The 20,966-nt window shown below is 35.2% G+C and overlaps 1 pseudogene; it reads left to right on the top strand.

Annotated features, from left to right (window-relative positions):
• The first annotated feature begins 6,122 nt into the window (after positions 1-6,122).
• LOC115965244 lies at positions 6,123-11,670 on the top strand (annotated as a pseudogene).
• The last annotated feature ends 9,296 nt before the right edge of the window (positions 11,671-20,966 follow it).

Below are 20,966 nucleotides of genomic sequence, written 5' to 3'. Positions count from 1 at the left end.
AAAAAAAGTACAGTACAAGAACTTGATTTGGGTTCAAATTTAATAAAAAAAAACTTCTTTTATATTCAATTACTCTGTTCCTTGTACATAAGCAGAGCTATACTTTTCCTATTTATTCAATGAGAAATTTCTTTCTCTCATCTTCATCCTAGTTTAGCTTCTGACATGAGATGGCAAACAACATATACATTGGTGGGTTGTCGTTAGCCAATAACATGGCTCCGTCCCCGATTGTAAGAATTTTTTTTTTTTTTAATGTAAATAAGTAGATATCCTGTATCAAGTTTCCATGTCCATTTTTAATGTTAATAGAGGGTTAAGATTAAAACAAGTAAAATGGATGGTGAGGATTTTAGCAGTAATTTTTTTCCTTAGTATCAGTAACCAAGTTTGATTAACTTGATTATTAAAAGAATTTTACATTTTATAAATTACGTTAGCCTTAGACACCATCGAAATTCTTAGTATAATAGGAAACGGATAATTAAGGAATAGAGATTGAGGTAGTAAAAAACACTAGTTCATCCCTATAAACTAAAGGGTCCAAAGCATGAGAAAAACATCTCAAAGTTACTTGTAGATTTTTCCTTTTTCACAATTCAATCCAAATAATTCATATCAAATACCAACATAAAAAATTATCATAATAATTTCTTTAAAAATACTCCCAAAGTAAGTCACATAGACCTAGTCGTTACACAAATGGGGTAATCACCAATATCATAGCACAACGGTAAAACCACATCAAAAGCTCACAAGTTAATATATTTAAAATACATAGTTCATTTCCGTAGTTTTATAAAATATTTCAATAACCAAATATTAACAATATCTCTCTCTTAAAAGAGGCATCTATATCTATATCTATATTATTACTAAAGACTGAGTCGTAACATTTAATGTTACTATGCTCACATTGAACCACATTAGCAACAATGTCATTCCCATCCTCTTTCCTAAATTTATCCTACAATTTTAAAATATTTTTTCTCAATTTTAAAATACTAATAAAACTAAAATTATTTCCAACCTATCTCCATCATAAAACCCACTTCTTTTAAATTTAATTCCATCAGCCCACTTCTTCTAAATTTAATTCTAATAGAAAGCCCAAACCCAAGCCTTCTAAATTAAAAACCCTAAGAAACCTACAGTTACAACCTCTTGATTTCCTTCCCTTTTGTTTCTCCCATGTTCCTTCCACTTCCCACCTTCTAACGGCAAAATCCTCACGCCCCTTTTGTTTCTCACGTGTGTGTTCCTTTCCCTTCCCACGTTCTAATGGCAGAATCCTCACACCCCTTTTGTTTCTCACATGTTTCTTCCCCTTCCCCACCTTCTAACGGCAACCTCTCTGTCTTCCTTACTTCTTTCCTCATAGTATATAAATACTGACAAAAGCTGAATGCTTCAGTTCAAGTATCTCTAAATACTTTCTGCTTTATTCTTTTTGCTTGATTGCTTGATGTTTTTTATTCCCTTCTTAAATTTTGTTACTATTTTCCTGAGTGTTGTGGTGCGACTTAGATTAGTTCGTGTAGTCTATGCAAAATCAGGCTATATTTTTGCACCTAAAACAATTTTTTGTGTAGTTATTACAATGCCAAATATTATAGCAAATATCCTCTTTGTATGTATTTAAATTTTAACAAACTGCATCAAATATCTAATCTCAATGTCGATAGGAGTATATTTTTTGTTAGCTGTGTTATGGGATGCAGCAATTCTTAATATCTTATATTTCACTTTGGAAAGTTTTTTAATTTGAAGTTTTCTTGATTTTAAATGTCATCTTGGATCTATGAATGCTTTAGTTTTGTTAAAAAAAGAAGAAGGTTACTTGCTGATAAGAGGAATGGTGTCTCTTAAGAATTGTTTTCCCTTAACTAAACATTTATTAATTTGATGTTCCATGTGCTATGGTCTGCCATGTCTGACCCTGCCAAAGCATTTATCAGTATTGGAAGCTCTATTTGCTAATTGAGATAAGAATTTTCTGACTAACACATGTTCAACTCCACCTTGTAGTGTAACTTCATCTTCATTGCTTTTGCACATAGGAACCTTACACTAACAAAGAAGATGCAATCAACTTTATCAATACCAAAGTTATTCCTCACCATTGGTTTAGGGCAATTTGCCTTAATGGTCAGCCCATTAGTGTCATTTCAATGACCAAAAATTCAGACAATGATAAGTGTAGAGGTGAACTTGGCTATGTTTTGGGCTCCAAGTACTGAGGCAGAGAGATCGCAACTAAAGTAGTTATGCAGGTGGCTACTACTATATTTGCTGAATAACCACACTTGGAAAGGCTTGAAGCTAGAGTTGATATAGAAAATGTGGGCTCCCAAAGGGTGCTAGAGAAGGTTGGGTTCAAGAGGGATGGTATTCTAAGTAAGTATATGATTTTGAAGGGGAAAACTAGAGACTTGGTGATGTTTAGTCTTCTTTCTTCTAATCCCAAGAGTTGACTATTTGTTCAAAGCTTTTGTTTTTGTTTTAATTTGTACGTGATTTATGAATCTCAAGCCACCCACTAGCTGAAAACATTGATTAAAATTCTATTTAAATGCTTTGAATGTTGTCTCTTGTCATATAGAACATTCTTGACATTATAAAAATTTGTATCCATAGCATATTATATATATATATATATATATATATATATATATTTAAAAATGTTATCCTACGACAATCTTCTATAAGACAGCAGCAAATTAATCATAAACATAGAAAATTATTCCAATACAGGCCATCTAGCATATAAAATTTGTATTGGTTGAAGTACAAGATACATTTACCATATAATTGAGGATTTAATTTAATTGAGGAATAATGTGTTTATGGTATTACACAGTATAATGACACGTAATTAGCTCTCTTGGCCTCCCTCTACCGTTCTTTAAAAAAGTAATATCAATGCTTTCTATGGAACTGAAAGGGGAATATCAATCTATTTTGCCACACTAAAGTTAATAACCTTTTCTTCAATAATTGAAATGGATATCAAAGATTTTCTAGCTATTTCAAATTTGTGCATACCCAAGATGTGGTTCTTGGGCTCATAATCTATTTGTGTGGTGGGCTTTGGGTTTCCTACTAGGGGTGGTCCTATGCTCGGTAGCTCAAATGCACTCTTGTTTCCTACTTTTTCCCCACAAAGTCTCCCCTTTTTCTCTCTTTGTCCTCCTTATCCCCCATTTTTTTTTTGATCCCCATCCTTCATTCTCTTGCTCAATTTATATGCTAAGGTAAGTGAAGATCCTATGATTACTTACCCCCCCCCCCCCCCAAGTGCGAATGGGGGTCCAATTCCATCATCCCTAAGTGGATGTTCCGTTGGGAGTGGTAGTAGTTGCATTGGAATTGGTTCCCATCTCAAAAAGACTGTTCGACAACGATGTTCCCCAAGGCAATACCAAGCAGCTGAGATATGTTACCTTTGAGTAACCACTCTACCGTCCAAGCTGTAGCTAACCAGGATAGGTCTGAGTTGGGCCTCAAAGTGTGCCTGGGTCCAAAATACTACCCAATGGGCCTTAGGCCGACTTCATGGCATGAGGCTAAGTCTGTGGCCTGGTGGGCCTAGAGCCCTATCTCGTAGAAAGGGTTGGGGGTTTCGGGCCACGCTACAAGGCTGGGGCCTAAGGCCCAAGGGCTTGGGGACCTCAAACCATACATTAGCCCCCCCTTGACTCGTGTCCGGCCACCGAGAACGAATCAAGGAAAATAAGCGCCAGAAACCTCTCAGGAAACCTAACTGTCAACAGCCAAACGGATAGGATGGTCATTCATACGCTAGACTATCAGGCTTACCTGTCATCATTGCTTGACGGTTCGTGAACCGAGGCTGAGCTTGAAAGGGTTGCGAAAAGGAGCCAAAGAGATTTTTCCTGTTTCTTTTCATTAAATGCCTTCCTCCTATGAATAGTGCTTTTTGATCCTTCTCATTACTTTTAACACCCCTACTTTTTGTAATCTATCCTCTACCAAGCATATTCTCCCGAGCAAACATTCTTAACCAAGATTTCCAACTCCTAGAGCCAATAGTAAGTTCCTACTCACATTCCTCTTCTCTTTTATAGTCTTTGTTTTTAATTCCTTCTCTAACTCTAGATTTAGAAATGGGGTATTCTCACCTTCTAAATACTGAGGCATCTTTAGTTAACTTTAGAGCAACCTTTAATGTCCCTAAAGATGTAGAAGTGTCCTATTGTCATGAGGGTAACATCGCCCTTGAGCGACGCCTTTAGGTGGTCTTTTTCCCCTTAATGGCCATCCTAGAAGGTGGTGTTAGATTCCCAATTGATCCCCTAATACTTGGGACACTTAGATTCTATAGGTTGAGTCCCGACCAACTCCCACCCAACTTTTACCAGGTAGTGAGTTGTGTAAGCCGATTAAACCAGTTGTACGGGTAGCAGTTAGATCACCATGACATCAACTTCATGTACAGTATTAGCGGTAACATTAGGACATACTATTATTTGAAGGTTAGAGACATACGTGTACGACTGATATCATGCCTACCCGATTCTAACAGAAATTCAACAGGAGAATACGTTCGGGTGAGCAGCAATTAGCATGCCAACGAGCTCACCTGTCCAACCTCGTCCCAGGACGTTGGTCGGTATCGAGAAACTAAATATTTGTACTTTACATTTTTTCTACTTTGTCGTTGTCTAATGATTTTTTGTTTCATTTTGTGCAAAGGGCAAGAGGTTTAGGCCTCAGGTCGTGCACATGAGGGACCTAAATTTCATGCTTTGTTTAGAGATTTTCTTGCACATCGACAGTTAGCTCCGTGCGTCTCATCTCATTCTTTTGTTAACCCTGTATACACATCATGACAGCCTTTTTCACAATCCTTGTTAGTAGATAGCCCCCTGTTGTCATACATTGACGTGCGGCATCCACATTTTCTTCCTTCCAATCTAACTATCAGTGAAGCCAGGGATCTTAACCCCCGGTACATAACTACCAAGGATCTTGCACTGGTGAGAGACGCCTCAGCTGAACAAGCATTTCAAAACCGTAGAGCACACGAGCCTGTTGAGAAGCCTAACGATCTGGTTGAGGTAGCTGAGCCAGCAGTAGCAGAGCTAGTCAACTTCTTAGAAGTAGACTCTGACCAAGGGGAAGACATGGTGACCAGGCGAACGATGACCATTGATCAATTCTTGCCTGACACACGGCCTGCGGCTTAACCTCAATAGCCCCAAGGCAAAGCTCGAACCCCTCCTCCTCCCCATACCGGTCATGCAAAGAAGAAACAACACCTTGTCGATCAGCCCTCTTGGGTTCCGAGTGACGCTCCCGCCAATACCCCTCCCCGGGTAACGGGATCATGATTTAGGAACTGGCTAGCACCTCTTAACCAACTGCCCAAGCCAGGACAAATGTTGCTTCTTCTTCTCGGCTTATGGAGGGCTGGCAGACCACCTTCACACTCGACAATGAGCCCCTACTGGCATTTGCTAGTGTGAGAATGTGGGCTTAGGGAGAAGGAGGGCGGGTTGCCCAAAGCCTAGTGCAGGGTCTCTTATTGCCTGAGGACATCCATTTCTTTTCGGAATGCATCGAGGATTTGATAGCATTGTGGCTACAGTGGCACACCATAGCGGTAACTTCCTCTCCTTCCTTTTTTCATTTGTTTTAATGCATGAGTAATCTCTTCACCGTTATATTTGCTATTGTTGCGTTACCAAGCCACGCAGCTAACCTATATCCTTGGCGAGAGGCTGAAAGAGCTCGCCGAGGATGCTAAACGGGAGAAAGTGCTTAAGGATGGCACTGATGCCATGGTAAAGGAGAAGGGCAAGTTTGTTGAGGCCGCTAAAAAGAAGGCCCAGTCTTTAGAGAAAGCTTGGTTGCTGGCTGAGAAGAAATTGACTGAGGTGGAATCTAAGCTGGGGGGCATAGAGCTCACATTGGCAGAGGCAAAAAGCTTGAACCTGGCTCACATTGACGAGATAGCTAACCTAAAGGCGACCCTTGAAGCCTGTGAGAATAAGTGGTACAACGAAGTCTTCGTGGATGCTGAGAATTCCGTAGAGCCCATTGTCCACCAAGCTCGGTTTCATGGGTTTGAGGAGGGGTAGTTAGCAGCCCTTCAAGCAATGGGGGTGCTTGAGAATTCCCCACTGAGGAACTCGAAGCAAATCCCCTACCCGACTCCTCCTCCCCTAGTTCAGAGTCAAATTAGTGCTGCCGACGAAGAAGATACCCCCAACATGAGGGTGCTGGTGTAAGCAATTGACACCCATGTGGAGACTGTTGATCTTGAGGTCACCAGTAACCTCAATGCTGCCGAAAATGAAGAAGTCCAGCAACCACTGACCGAGGACATCCCAGACCGGCAAGTTAATGATGCATCCTATCTCTTGCCCATTGATCCTAAAGTTTGACGCTTATGTTTTAGCTTGCTTTTATTTCTGTTCATGTTTAATTTTTTACTTATATTTGTTTGGTCTGCCTAAGTCACTAGGTTGTGGTGACAGAACAATTTATCTCTTATTTTTTTAAGTCTTATTTTCCTATAGTCACCAGGCTGTGGTGGCAAAACAGTGGTTTGCTTTATTTGATTAGACACTCGGATATGAATGGTCACTTTGTTATTACTAAGTTATTCTCCCCATTATGCTTTGTTGTTGTTATTTTGTTTGTATGTTTTTGTTTTTATTGAAAGGATCTAGCTCCTCGGCAATAAAAACTGTATTTGACACATGTTGCCTGATTTAATGGAAATTAATACTAGGTGAATGAGCCTTGCCGAGTACTGAACTTTTCGTTGTTAGGGAAGTTTAGTGTAACGCTGTTAAGAGAATTTGGTGTAAGGTTGTTACCTTTCCAATGATGAAGATTGAACCGGGGACGAGCTTCTTTCCTTTGGTAAAATTTGAGATTAGGTTCTCATCTACCTGGTGATAAAAATCGAACTAGGGATAGGTATTTGTCCTTAAATAAATTTTGAAAATATGATTCCACTTGTCTAGTGATGAAAATCGAACTGGGTATGAGTTTTTGTCCTTTGAATAAATTAGTGCAAGGTTTCCACCTATTCGGTAATGCAAATTGAACCGGGGACAAGTTTCTATCCTTGGAGTAAACTCTGAAATTAGGATTCCACCTGCTTGGTGATGAAAATCGAACTAGTGACAGGTTTTTATCCTTCGAATAATTTAGTGCAAGGTTTCCACCTGTTCGACGATGAAAATTAAACTGGGTATAGGTTTTTTTTCCTTGGAATAATTTAGTACAAGGTTTCCACCTATTTGAAGATGAAAATTGAATCGGGTACATGTTTCTGTCCTTAGAATAATTTAGCACAAGGTTTCCACCTGTCCGATGATGAAAATCGAACTGGAGATAGGTTTCTTTCCTTAAGATAATTTGGTGCAAGGTTTCCACCTTTCTGGCGATGAAAATTGAACCAGGTACAGGTTTCTATCCTTAGAATAATTTAGTGCAAGGTTTCTACCTGTCCGGCGATGAAAATTGAACCGAGTACAGGTTTTTTTCCTTAGAATAATTTATTGCAAGGTTTCCACCTGTCTGGTGATGAAAATCGAATCGAGGACAGGTTTTTGTCCTTAGAATAATTTAGTGCAATGTTTCCACCTGTTCGGCAATTAAAATTGAATCGGGTACAAGTTTTTGTCCTTAGAGTAATTTAAATTTAGGTTTCCTCCATGTTTGTTAGCTAGGATTAGTAAGTTGATAGTAACGAAACCAGGAGTGTGGGCATATTTGTATGAATAAACACCCTTGAATTACTTGACATTACACACACATGCCATTACACCGAACCCCTATTCATGTGCATTGACAACTTAATGATAAAATTCTTTAAATTATGGACATTCCATGGCCAGGGAAGCGGTCTCTCATTTAAGTCCTCCAGATAGTATACTCCTGCGCCTGCGATGGCAGTAACTCTATAAGGCCCTTCCCAGGTTGAGGCTAACTTCCCCACATTAGTGTCTCACATATTTCCTATTGCTTTTCACAACACTAAGTCCCCAGCGTCGAATTCCTCTGTCTTCACATCCTGGTTATACCGACGGGTAAGCTTCTGCTAATACTCAACTAGTTGTATAGTTGCTGACTCTTGGCACTCTTCTAACAAATCCAAATGCTTCGCCATCAATTCATCATTCTGGGTAGGGGCAAATTCTGCAACCCGTGCACTACATAGGTTTATCTCGGTTGGTATGACAGCCTCCGCCTCGTATGTTGGGGAGAATGGAGTTTCTCCTGTGGACCTTCTAGGGGTTGTTCGGTACACCCACAGAACATTCGGAAGCTCCTCAGCCCACTTACCCTTCGCACCTTCCAATCTTTTCTTCATTCTGTTCATAATTGCTTTGTTAATGGCTTCAGCTTGGTTGTTGCTCTGTGGGTAGGTCGGGGTGGAATATTTATTCTTGATGTTGAGATCACCGCAAAACTTGCGAAATACTTTACTATCAAACTGCAGCCCATTATTAGATATGAGAGAGTCCAGCACCCTAAATCTCGTAACTATGTTTCTCCACACAAGATTTTTAATTCAGTATAGGCCAAATTTCAGATTTGGAAATTCTGAAATCGTAATTCTTGATAGATCGAGCTTGTATCAAGCTTCTTCAATTAACCTCGGTAGTAGTATCTGTCAAGCTTCTGTCGAAACTTAATGAAACAACTTTTCTTCACTTGTTTCTTGGATCAATCTTCATGACTTCAAAGATACCACTTGATATGTTTGATCAACATACTTCTTGATGTATAAAACCCATCTTAGATTTACCCAGTTACAAGTAAAGTGCGTTTTTGTCAAAGGATTTGCCGATTACATAGAAAATATAACCCTAACATATAATGCCATATTTCTTGTCTCTGTTCTAGGCTCAGCTTCATGAAGATCATTATCTCCAATGCATCATGTATTCTGACTTTTCTTGCAGGTTGGCATGCATACTTTTGGATTTCATTCATACCTTTCATTGTAAGTTCTACGTCATAGTTTCCCTGTTAAATTGCTTATATATTTATACAATTCGATTAGTCATATTTTATAAAGATTATACCATGTAAGAACATTTGGATTCCTTGTTTTTGTTTTTTGTTTGTACCGGAAGAGAAAGTCCAACAAAGTTTGTTTATGCCCTAGTTCACCCTAGAATTTAAATTTTGATGCCCATGAGCTCACGTGACAGATTATGCGTATGCGTTTTTTTTTTTTTTCTTTTTTTTTTTTTTTTACTTTTATGGTGTTGGATTAGAAGGAACTAGCCAGTCTTTCACTAACTGCATTTTCTAAGTTAAATTTGATACAAGGTGACTTTTGTATGTGAGATGTTATATATATTTGGTTTATGACCTAATAAAGCAGTGTCATTGACAATTGGTATCTAGTTCTTCCTTTGAACACTTCTAACCTATTAGAAGGAGATTGTAATATTTTAAAGCTGAATGTTACAGTTTTTCACCTAGTGTAGATCAAGGAAAAATTATGGTTGCCAAATATAAAATGGAGTCCTAGATCGTCAATTCATAGAAACCATCATATGTCCCCTCAAAATCTTGACATGCTTATCTAGTATCTAATCCTAAACAACTCTTGTAGCTGCAATTAAGTATTGCTACATTTCACCCAAGCTTAGGCTTTATAAGAGGAGTCTTGCAATCTTGCAGGTGCTTGCACCAATTCAGAGAGCTCTTAGTGGTATAAGATAATTTTTGGTCAAGAATTTGGTTTATACATGCTCATTCTTCCTAAAAAGGAACCTGTGAAAGATAATAATTATATTAAGCTAAATTTTTGCAAGCATATTACTAGTTTCTATCGTGTTAAACTTAGTAAATATAGAGATCATAATCTCCACCTTATCTAATTATCCAAGTCAACTAAATTTATTTATTTTTAAAATTCTATATGAGAAAAAGCAAGAAAATTCCTAAAATTGACGTCATTGATGTTAAGGTGATCCTTCATACATTTGACTTCAAACTGTTGCTATACACAAGTAAAATCTTGTTTTCATTATATCTTACTGTTTAGGACAAATGGAACATGCGCCAATGAAGATGCCAAGAAGGATGTTATTCCATGTTTCATTAATAATACTTGTATACTAGTATTTACAGGAATAAAATTGCACAACTATGTTGTCAAGAATAAATTGGTCAGGGATTTTTTTATGTCCATATGAATTAAATTGCACAACTATGTTGTCAAGAATAAATTCTGTACCCTTTAGTTTCATTCCATTTCATTGTCCTAACACATTCTTGTGTGTGTGCGCGCGTGTGGTGTGTCAAAAATATAAGGAAGATTGCATGAACTATTTAAATGACTTACATTGTTCAATGTTGAGTGTGTGCAATTTCTACACTAGAAGGAGGATTGGCCATAGAATTTGTATACTGCTTTATGATATGTTCCTCATCAGTCAACCATGCACCTAGCAGCTACATGTTATCTATGTACTGTCACATTGAGTATATGGATTTCAGGCTTTTCAGCTTCTTAAGATAAATGTGTTCTAGTGTCTTTTCCATACTTTTGTTTAACTTACTATATCTTTAGTTGTAAATAACAATAAAATAAATGATTCAGAATAACCGTGCATTTGTCTGCTCAAATCATCAAATGACATGTTCATCTCGTAAATATCCTAGATAACTTCTAGGGTAAGGGCCATAGCATTGAAATTTATTTTATTTTTTACAGCTACTACTTGCTGTGGGCGCTAAGTTGGAGCATGTAATTATCCAGTTGGCCCATGAGGTTGCTGAGAAACGTGTAGCAATTGCAGGTGATTTGGTAGTTTGGTAGTTCAACCTTCAGACAATCATTTCTGGTTCCATCGGCCCCGGATTATTCTCTTGCTGATTCATTTCATCCTGTTTCAGAATTCATTTGAACTAGCATTCTTCTTTTGGATATGGGTAAAACAATTAAAATTTAATATTCATTACATACTAATGACACAGAAATCTGAAATGAAAACTATGGATTGAATTTCTACGATGCTTCGATATGTTGCAGGTTCAATATGGATTTGACTCATGCATAATGGGAGAAATCGGTTATATCATCCCAAGACTTGTTATAGGGTAAAACAATGATATTAATTATTCTATTTTTGAAACCTTGTGTTTCTATTGATGAACAAAAACTGATGTTAAATGCCAATTTTTATTCATAGGGCATTCATTCAGTTCGTCTGCAGTTATAGTACCCTACCACTGTATGTAATTGTCACACAGGTGAGTTGGATCATCTCTAAGAATTCACCTTCTTTATGATCAATTCATATATGTTGGGGTTTTAGGCTGATGAAGATCGCTGAATTCCTTAAAATGTAGATGGGAAGTTCATATAAAAAGGCTATATTTGAAGAACACATACATGAAGGGCTTGTTGGTTGGGCTCGAATGGCCAAAAAGAACAAGGGTTTGAGAAAGGCTGCTAATGGCTCGACGACAACTACTACTACTACTCCGGGTTCTACTACTCATGCATCTAGCCAAATGAATCCAAAAGGAACTACTCCTATGGCAATTCAGATGAGTGAAATATCTGCAATGGAAGAAGGCAATGCAGGAGAGATTGCAGCTGCAGCTCTGAACATGGACATAGCTGAGGGTATCATAGTCTCAATCAAAACTCTTGGCAGTTAGCCAGTCCTATTTGCTAGTTGCAGTTCAGGTGAAGTTAGAAATAGTTCCTATAAAAAAAAAATAGTTCTGTTTTGATATATGCTACATATTTATTAAAATTGTTCAAATGCATACTACATAGTTGGTTTATTGATTTTATTTCTTGTATAGTAATGATGTTGATGATGTGTAAGTTCAATAGAACCGTTTGCTAGCAACCAGAACTAAATACCTTGATAATATATCAAGTGAAATTATTTTATAAAGAAAAGTCATTAGTAGTTATTTAATGTGAAAATTTTCGCTCTCCATTATATTCAAAGAGTCTATTCATTCTATAAAAGAAACTCAGCTAACAAACAAACAGACTAATAACAAAACTCAACCAAATATCAAGTGCTTACATCTAGATAAAGTTTACAATACGACAACACAACGACCCCATTAACTATTGGTGATAGGCCAAGAATGTATTAACTCCTTGTGATAAATTAACCAATTGATTTAGCCAAGTTAATTAATTAATTCAATTAACATACAAAATGCGTGGTAGCACAAACAAATCATCAATTAACTAAAGTGCAGCAGAAATTAAATTAACACAGTAATTTGTTTATGAATGGGGAAAAGCTACACAGCAAAAACCCCACTGAGTGATTTTAAAGTCAATACTCCCGAGAATCCACTATTATCAAAACAAACGATTACAAGTAAAAGAATCCAAGTACTTTATACCAACCCACAGTTGAACCCTTATCCCAATACCTAATTGGACTTGTTCTGTATTGACAATCTCTCATTTTCAATGCACGGCTCTCAGTACGTGACTAACTAATAGATATGCGGATCCCAGTACACAACTTGATCACCAACTTGAGAAGGATGTTGGCTACAAAGTTCTTCAGTTCTTCACACGATGAAGATCACGAAACTCCTTAGTCACAAAACCCTAAAGTATACAAACACAGCAGCTTCTTTAAGAGAAAGATGAACTAGGGCAAATTCTATTTTCGGTCACAATTTGCATGAGCACAACTTTACTTTACACTTGCACAACCTTTGACAACCCTTAAAATAATCTTTATATATGTTTAGGATTGTGAGAAAAGAAAGCCCAAACATATACCCATATATTGGATGCAAAACAGAACTAAAAATTTGTTTTTCATAAATCTTGATAGATAGGGTATCTATCAAGCTAGCTGTCGAGCTTCAGGTTTCAGCAACTTTTTAAATCTCAATAGATACTAGCTATCGAGCTAGCTATTGAGCTTTAAAATCTAGCACTTCTTTACTTGTTTCTTGAACAAACTTGCATGGCTTTAACACTTGAACTTGAAACCTTGTTCTTTGAAGCATTAAACACATCATAAATCTACCCAATTACAAGTAAAGTGCGTTTTGTCAAAGGATTAGTCAATTACATAAAATATTGATATATGTTCCTAACATGATTCACATATGTCCTAACAATTGAGTATAATATCAACATCACCGTTTTTTCACCCAGGAATAGGATGTTTCAACTTTCAAGATATAGACCGACATATAGGCAAATTCAAGTGCTTCGTTTTCAAGAAATCCAATTAATCAGAAACAAAATCGAAAGTCATTTCAACCTAACAACATAGAAACAAGTAAAATAAATGGTCTACAACTATAAGTGTAGAAATGGAGAAGGTATTTAGTATCAAATAATACCACATCAGTGATATCAAAATCCAATAAATGTGAGACATGGGCTACATCTTTTGTTAATACAATTTTATATTTTTATAGTGAGACTTCTTGTTTTGGGAGAAAGACTTCTTTTCAGTCCCATGTTGGAAAATGAAAAAGGATGCTATATTTTTTTTCCTTTATAAATAGCACTCTCCATTAAGAAATTTTAAGCATGAATATATGAGTTATTTTATTGTGTAGGCCTAACGTTTGGCGAAAATTAAAAAGCCAGCTTATTTTGGCTACTATTCAGCTTATTTTTGTTAGTATTCATGGATCCCACTGCATTTTTTAGTACTATTCATGAGTCTCATTATACTATTTCAACTAACTTTTACCTTTATTTACAGTACTTTCAGTAAAAAGTTTTCAGTTTCAGCAAAATAAGTGGATCCCAAACAGATCCTAAATGAAAAAACTCAATCCCACATGCACTTTATAATTATTAACCCACACAACCATACTCATCCATATATAAATAATATACTGAGTTGTTGTTTGATTGTGGGATAAGCTGATATGTGATCAGGGTGTACAAGATTCAAAACCAAGTGTGCAAAAAAAATTTTAAGAGTAAAATAAATTAGTAAAATAAATTTCAGTCATGGGGTTCATTTGAACCCCCTAAAGTGTATGTATAGCCGTCCCTGAATAAGTGTGAGACATAGGCAACATCTTTTGTTAATACCATTTTATATTTTTAACATGAGACTTCTTGTTTTGGGAGAAAGACCTCTTTTTTAGTCCAATGTTGGAAAATGAAAAAGGATGAAATATTTTTTTGCCTTTAAATATAGCACTCTCCATTATGAAATTTAAGCATGAATATATGGGCTATTTTATTTTGTAAGCCTAATGTTTATTAGTTGATTCATAGAAGTAACTTTTTTTTTTTTTTTTTGGAGAAATTCTTAGAGGTAACTTAATTGTCTCTATAGAACTTGAACAAGAGAATTTACTGTTTGGTAAATTATGGCATCATGCCAAACAAATAACATGTAAATCCATGGATTTGGGCCTAAAAAGAAATAACCGAGTCCAATTTAGGGCTTGACTTTGGAGTGTTTAGGAGTTGGGATATCATTTACTTTGACAGCTCAGCACTATGTGAAACAAATTGTGGGCAAATCCACAAGTTTGGGCCTAAAAAGGGATTACTGCCCAATTCAAGCCTGAACATCCTTTTTTCGTTATTTTTTTCTCCTTTTTTTATATATATATTTTGAAAATATTAAGTATTTTAATACACATTGGGAGAGGGAAAGTTCGAACTTCCTTGATTGTGAGGTTTTTTTTTTTTTTTTTTTTTGGGGGGGGGTGGGGACAGTTATTTTGATTATCTTGTGTGTGTGATGTGTGTGTGTGTGTGTGTGTTTTTTTTTTTTTTTTTTTGTTCTCTTAATAATAAAGAAAGAAAGAAAGAGAAACAAGGCAACAAGGGAAGCTCATCAATTCCCTAAACCTTTGTTGCAAGAACAAGAAAAATGAAAAAGTGTCAAAAGCCCTTACTCTCATCTCAAGTTCAAGTTCTAAGTATGCCAAAGCATTAAAAGCACGGTGTCCCATTTTTCATGATAAGATAAACAATTTGTTCTTGAGATATCTTAAATATATTATGCTTTCACCATGCACTAATCACATGGTCTAATCCAATTTATTAGCATCATGTGTTGAAAATTTATATATTCCTTTTTCATACCACATAGAAAAGTTAATTACCGTTAAATAAAGTTCACTTGACTCTTTAGTCTTTAGTCTTTACAAAGAATAATAAATGAAATGTTAGCTTGACTGATTCTAAGGATAGGGTCACTGAAACAGAGGTGACCAAACATTTCTTGAGACTAATCATCATGGATGAATGATGATACTTACTGGGCCCATGGTGATGTTGATCTTCACACAATTTATCACTTCATCATGACTTAGTCTTTTTCTATCCGTTTAAGTTGACGGCCAGCTACAAAAAAAAAAAATTTGGGAGACGTATCAATGAGTAATTTTTAGGAACTCTCGGAGTATAGACAATGATGCTCTCTCCTCTCACATTTTTATTATGTAGGCCTAATGTTCATTAATTTATTCATAGAAGTAACTTTTTTTTTTTTTGGGAGAAATTCTTAGAAGTAATTTAAATGTTTCTATACAACCTGAACAAGAGAATTTATTGTTTGGTAAATTGTGGCATCATGCCAAACAAATAACATGCAAATCTACGGATTTGGGCCAAAAAAGAAATAACCAAGTCTAACTTAGAGTTGGACTTTGGAGTGTTTAGGAGCTGGGATATCATTTACTTCGATAGGTCGGCATTGTCTGAAACAAATTGTGGGCAAATCCACAAGTTTGGGCCTAAAAAGGGAACACTACCCCAATTCAAGTATGAACTTTTTTTTTTTTTTTTTTGAAAATACTAAGTATTTTAATACACATGGGGAGAGGGAAAGTTTGAACTTCCTTGATTGTGAGGTTTTTTTTTTTGGGGGGGGGGGGAGGGTTATTTTGATTATCTCGTGATTTTTTTTTTTTTTTTGGTACTCTTAATAATAAAGAAATAAAGAAAGAGAAACAAGGCAACAAGCAAAGCTCATCAATTCCCTAAACCTTTGCTACAAGAATAGGGAAAATGAAAAAGTATCAAAAGCCTTTACTCTCATCTCATGTTCAATTTTTGAGAATGCCAAAGCATTCGAAGCATAGTGTCCCATTTTTCATGATAAGATAAACAATTTGTGCTTGAGATATCTTAAATATATTATGCTTTCACCACACACTAATCACATTGTCTAATCCAATTTATTAACATCATGTGTTGAAAAATTATATATTCATTTTCCATACCACACAGAAAAGTTAATTGCCATTAAATAAAGTTGACTTGACTCTTTAGTCTTTTATCTTTACAAAGAATAATAAATAAAAAAGTTAACTTGACTGATTCTAAAGATAGGGTCACTGAAATAGAGGTGACCAAACATTTCTAGAGACTAATCATAATGGATGAATGATGATACTTACTAGGCCCATGGTGATGTTGATCTTCACCCAATTTATCGCTTCATCATGACTTAGTCTTTTTCTATCCATTTAAGTTGACGACTGACTACAAAAAAAAAAATTTTTGGGAAAGGAATCAAAAAGTAATTTTTAGGTACTCTTGGAGTATAGAGAATGGTGCACTCTCCTCTCACATTTTTATTGTGTAGGCCTAATGTTCATTAGTTTATTCATAGAAGCAACTTTTTTTTTTTTTTGAGAAATTCTTAGAAGTAACTTAATTGTCTCTATAGATCTTGAACAAGAGAATTTATTGTTTGGTAAATTGTGGCATCATGTCAAACAAATAACACACAAATTTGCGGATTTGGGCCTAAAAAGAAAAAACTGAGTATAGTTTAGGGATGGACTTTGGAGTGTTTAGGAGCTGGAATATCATTTACTCCGACAGCTCGACATTGTGGGCAAATCCACAAGTTTGGGCCTAAAAAGGGATCACTGCCCCAATTCAAGTCTGAACTTCCCCCTTTTTTTTTTTTTGAAAATACCATGTATTTTAATACACATGGGAAGAGGGAAACTTTGAACTTCTTTGATTGTGAGGTTTTTTTTTTTTTTTTTTTTTTTTTTTGGGGGGGGGGGGGGAGGGTTATTTTGATTATCTTGTGGTTTTTTTTTTCCCTCTTAATAATAAAGAAAGAAAGAGAAACAAGGCAACAAGGGAAGCTCATCAATTCTCTAATCCTTTGCTGCAAGAACAGGAAAAATGAAAAAGTGTCAAAAGCCCTTACTCTCATCTCATGTTCAAGTTCTGAGAACGCCAAAGAATTTGAAGCACAGTGTCCCATTTTTCATGATAAGATAAACAATTTGTGCTTGAGATATCTTAAATATATTATGCTTTCACCACGCACTAATCACATGGTCTAATCCAATTTATTAACATCATGTGTTGAAAAATTATATATTCCTTTTCCATACAACACAAAAAAGTTAATTGCCGTTAAATAAAGTTGACTTGACTCCTTAGTCTTTAGTCTTTTGTTTTTACAAAGAATAATAAATAAAAAAGTTAACTTAACTGATTCTAAAGATAGGGTCACTGAAATAGAGGTGACCAAACATTTCTTGAGAATAATTATAATGGATGAATGACGATACTTACTAGGCCCATGGTGATGTTGATCTTCACCCAATTTATCACTTCATCATGACTTAGTCTTTTTCTATCCATTTAAGTTGACGACCAACTAGAAATTTTTTTTTTGGGAGAGGTATCAACGAGTAATTTTTAGGTACTCTCAGAATATAAAGAATGGTGCTCTCTCCTCTCACATTTTTATTGTGTAGGCCTAATGTTCATTAGTTTATTCATAGAAGCAACTTTTTTTTTTTTTGGGAGAAATTCTTAGAAGTAACTTAATTGTCTTTATAGAACTTGAACAAGAGAATTTATTGTTTGGTAAATTGTGGCATCATGTCAGACAAATAACATGCAAATTTACGGATTTGGGCCTGAAAAGAAATAACCGAGTTCAATTTAGAGTTGGACTTTGGAGTGTTTAGGAGCTAGGATATCATTTACTCCGATAGCTCGGCATTGTGTGAAACAAATTGTGGGCAAATCCACAAGTTTGGACTTGAAAAGGGATCATTGCCCTAATTCAAGTTTGAACTTCCCCTTCTTCTTTTTTTCCTTTTTTATTTATTTTTTTATTTATTTATTTATAAATACTATGTATTTTAATACACATGGGAAGAGGGAAACTTTGAACTTCCTTGATTGTGAGGTTTTTTTTTGGGGGGGGGGGGGGGGTTATTTTGTTTTTTTTGTGTTTTTTTTTTTTTTTTTTGTTCTCTTAATAATAAAGAAAGAAAGAAAGAGAAACAAGGCAACAAGGGAAGTTCATCAATTCTCTAAACTTTTGCAGTAAGAACAGGAAAAATGAAAAAGTGCAAAAGCCCTTACTCTCATCTCATGTTCAAGTTCTGAGAATGCCAAAGAATTCGAAGCACAGTGTCCCATTTTTCATGATAAGATAAATAATTTGTGCTTGAGATATCTTAAATATATTATGCTTTCACTACGCACTAATCACATGGTCTAATCCAATTATTAACATCATGTGTTGAAAAATTATATATTCCTTTTCCATACCACACAGAAAAGTTAATTACCGTTAAATAAAGTTGACTTGACTCTTTAGTCTTTTGTCTTTACAAAGAATAATAAATAAAAAAAGTTAACTTGACTGATTCTAAAGATAGGGTCACTAAAACAGAGGTGACCAAACATTTCTTGAGACTAATCATCATAGATGAATGATAATACTTACTGGGCCCATGGTGCTCTCTCCTCTCACATTTTTATTGTGTAGGCCTATTGTTCATTAGTTTATTCATAGAAGTAACTTTTTTTTTTTTTTTGGGAGAAATTCTTGAAAGTAACTTAATTGTCTCTTTAGAAATTGAACAAGAGAATTTATTGTTTGGTAAATTGTGGCATCATGCCAAACAAGTATTAATCAATGAAATTTCCACCTAAAATAAGTCGGACTTTTGGCAGGATAGAAAGTCAATGTCTACACAAATCAAGCTAAGGCCCACCAAAATGGACCATATTCTTAATTTCTTATCTCGATTTGTTCCATGTACAAGACTTTTGATTATCTCATGTTTTTTTTTTTTTTGGTTCTCTTAATAATAAAGAATTAAAGAAAGAGAAACAAGGCAACAAGGGAAGTTCATCAATTCCCTAAACCTTTGCTACAAGAACAGGAAAAATGAAAAAGTGTCAAATGCCCATACTCTCATCTCATGTTCAGGTTCTAAGATTACCAAAGAATTCGAAGCGCAGTGTCCCATTTTTCATGATAAGATAAACAATTTGTGCTTGAGATATCTTAAATTTATTATGCTTTCACCACACACTAAACACATGGTCTAATCCAATTTATTGACATCATGTGTTGAAAAATTTTATATTCCTTTTCCATACCACACAGAAAAGTTAATTACCGTTAAATAAAGTTGACTTGACTCCTTAGTCTTTAGTCTTTTGTCTTTACAAAAAATAAAAAATAAAAAAGTTAACTTGGCTGATTCTAAAGATAGGGTCACTGAAATAGAGGTGACCAAACATTTCTTGAGAATAATCATAATGGATGAATGATGATACTTACTGGGCCCATGGTGATGTTGATCTTCACCCAATTTATCACTTCATCATGACTTAGTCTTTTTCTATCCATTTAAGTTGACAACCAACTAGAAATTTTTTTTTTGGGGAGAGGTATCAACGAGTAGTTTTTAGGTACTCTCAGAGTATAGAGAATGGTGCTCTCTCCTCTCACATTTTTATTGTGTAGGCCTAATGTTCATTAGTTTATTCATAGAAGTAATTTTTTTTTTTTTTTGGGAGAAATTCTTGAAAGTAACTTAATTGTCTCTTTAGAACTTGAACAAGAGAATTTATTGTTTGGTAAATTGTGGCATCATGCCAAACAAGTATTAATCAATGAAATTTCCACCTAAAATAAGTTGGACTTTTGGTAGGAGAGAAAATCGATGTCTACACAAATCAAGCTAAGGCCCACCAAAATGGACCATATTCTTAATTTTTTATCTCATTTTGTTCCATGTACAAGACTTCTTGATTATCTCATGGGTTTTTTTTTTTTTTTTTTTTTTTTGGTTCTCTTAATAATAAAGAATTAAAGAAAGAGAAACAAGGCAACAAGGGAAGTTCATCAATTCCCTAAACCTTTGCTACAAGAATAGGAAAAATGAAAAAGTGTCAAAAGCCCTTACTCTCATCTCATGTTCAAGTTCTAAGAATACCAAAGAATTCGAAGTGCAATGTCCCATTTTTCATGATAAGATAAACAATTTGTGCTTGAGATATCTTAAATATATTATGCTTTCACCACACACTAATCACATGGTCTAATCCAATTTAGTGACATCATGTGTTGAAAAATTTTATATTCCTTTTCCATACCACACAAGTTAATTACCATTAAATAAAGTTGACTTGACTCTTTAGTCTTTAGTCTTTACAAAGAATAATAAATGAAATGTTAACTTGACTGATTCTAAAGATAGGGTCCCTGAAACAGAGGTGACCAAACATTTCTTGAGACTAATCATCATGGTTGAATGATGATACTTACTGGGCCCATGGTGATGTTGATCTTCTCCCAATTTCTCACTTCATCATGACTTAGTCTTTTTCTATCCGTTTAAGTTGAGGACCAACTACCAAAAAAGAAAAAAAAATTAGGAGAGGTATCTACAAGTAATTTTTAGGTACTCTCGGAGTATAGAGAATAGTGCTTTCTCCTCTCACATTTTTATTATGTAGGCCTAATGTTCATTTGTTTATTCATAGAAGTAACTTTTTTTTTCTTTTTTTTTTTTTTTGGGGAGAAATTCTTGAAAGTAACTTAATTGTCTCTTTAGAACTTGAACAAAAGAATTTATTGTTTGGTAAATTGTGGCATCATGCCAAACAAGTATTAATCAATGAAATTTCCACCTAAAATAAGTCAGACTTTTGGCAGGAGAGAAAATCGATGTCTACACAAATCAAGCTAAGG

The sequence above is a fragment of the Quercus lobata genome, chromosome 10 (genome assembly GCF_001633185.2).
Source record: "Quercus lobata isolate SW786 chromosome 10, ValleyOak3.0 Primary Assembly, whole genome shotgun sequence".
Lineage (NCBI taxonomy): Eukaryota > Viridiplantae > Streptophyta > Magnoliopsida > Fagales > Fagaceae > Quercus > Quercus lobata.
This window is presented reverse-complemented; position numbering and strand designations above follow the sequence as displayed.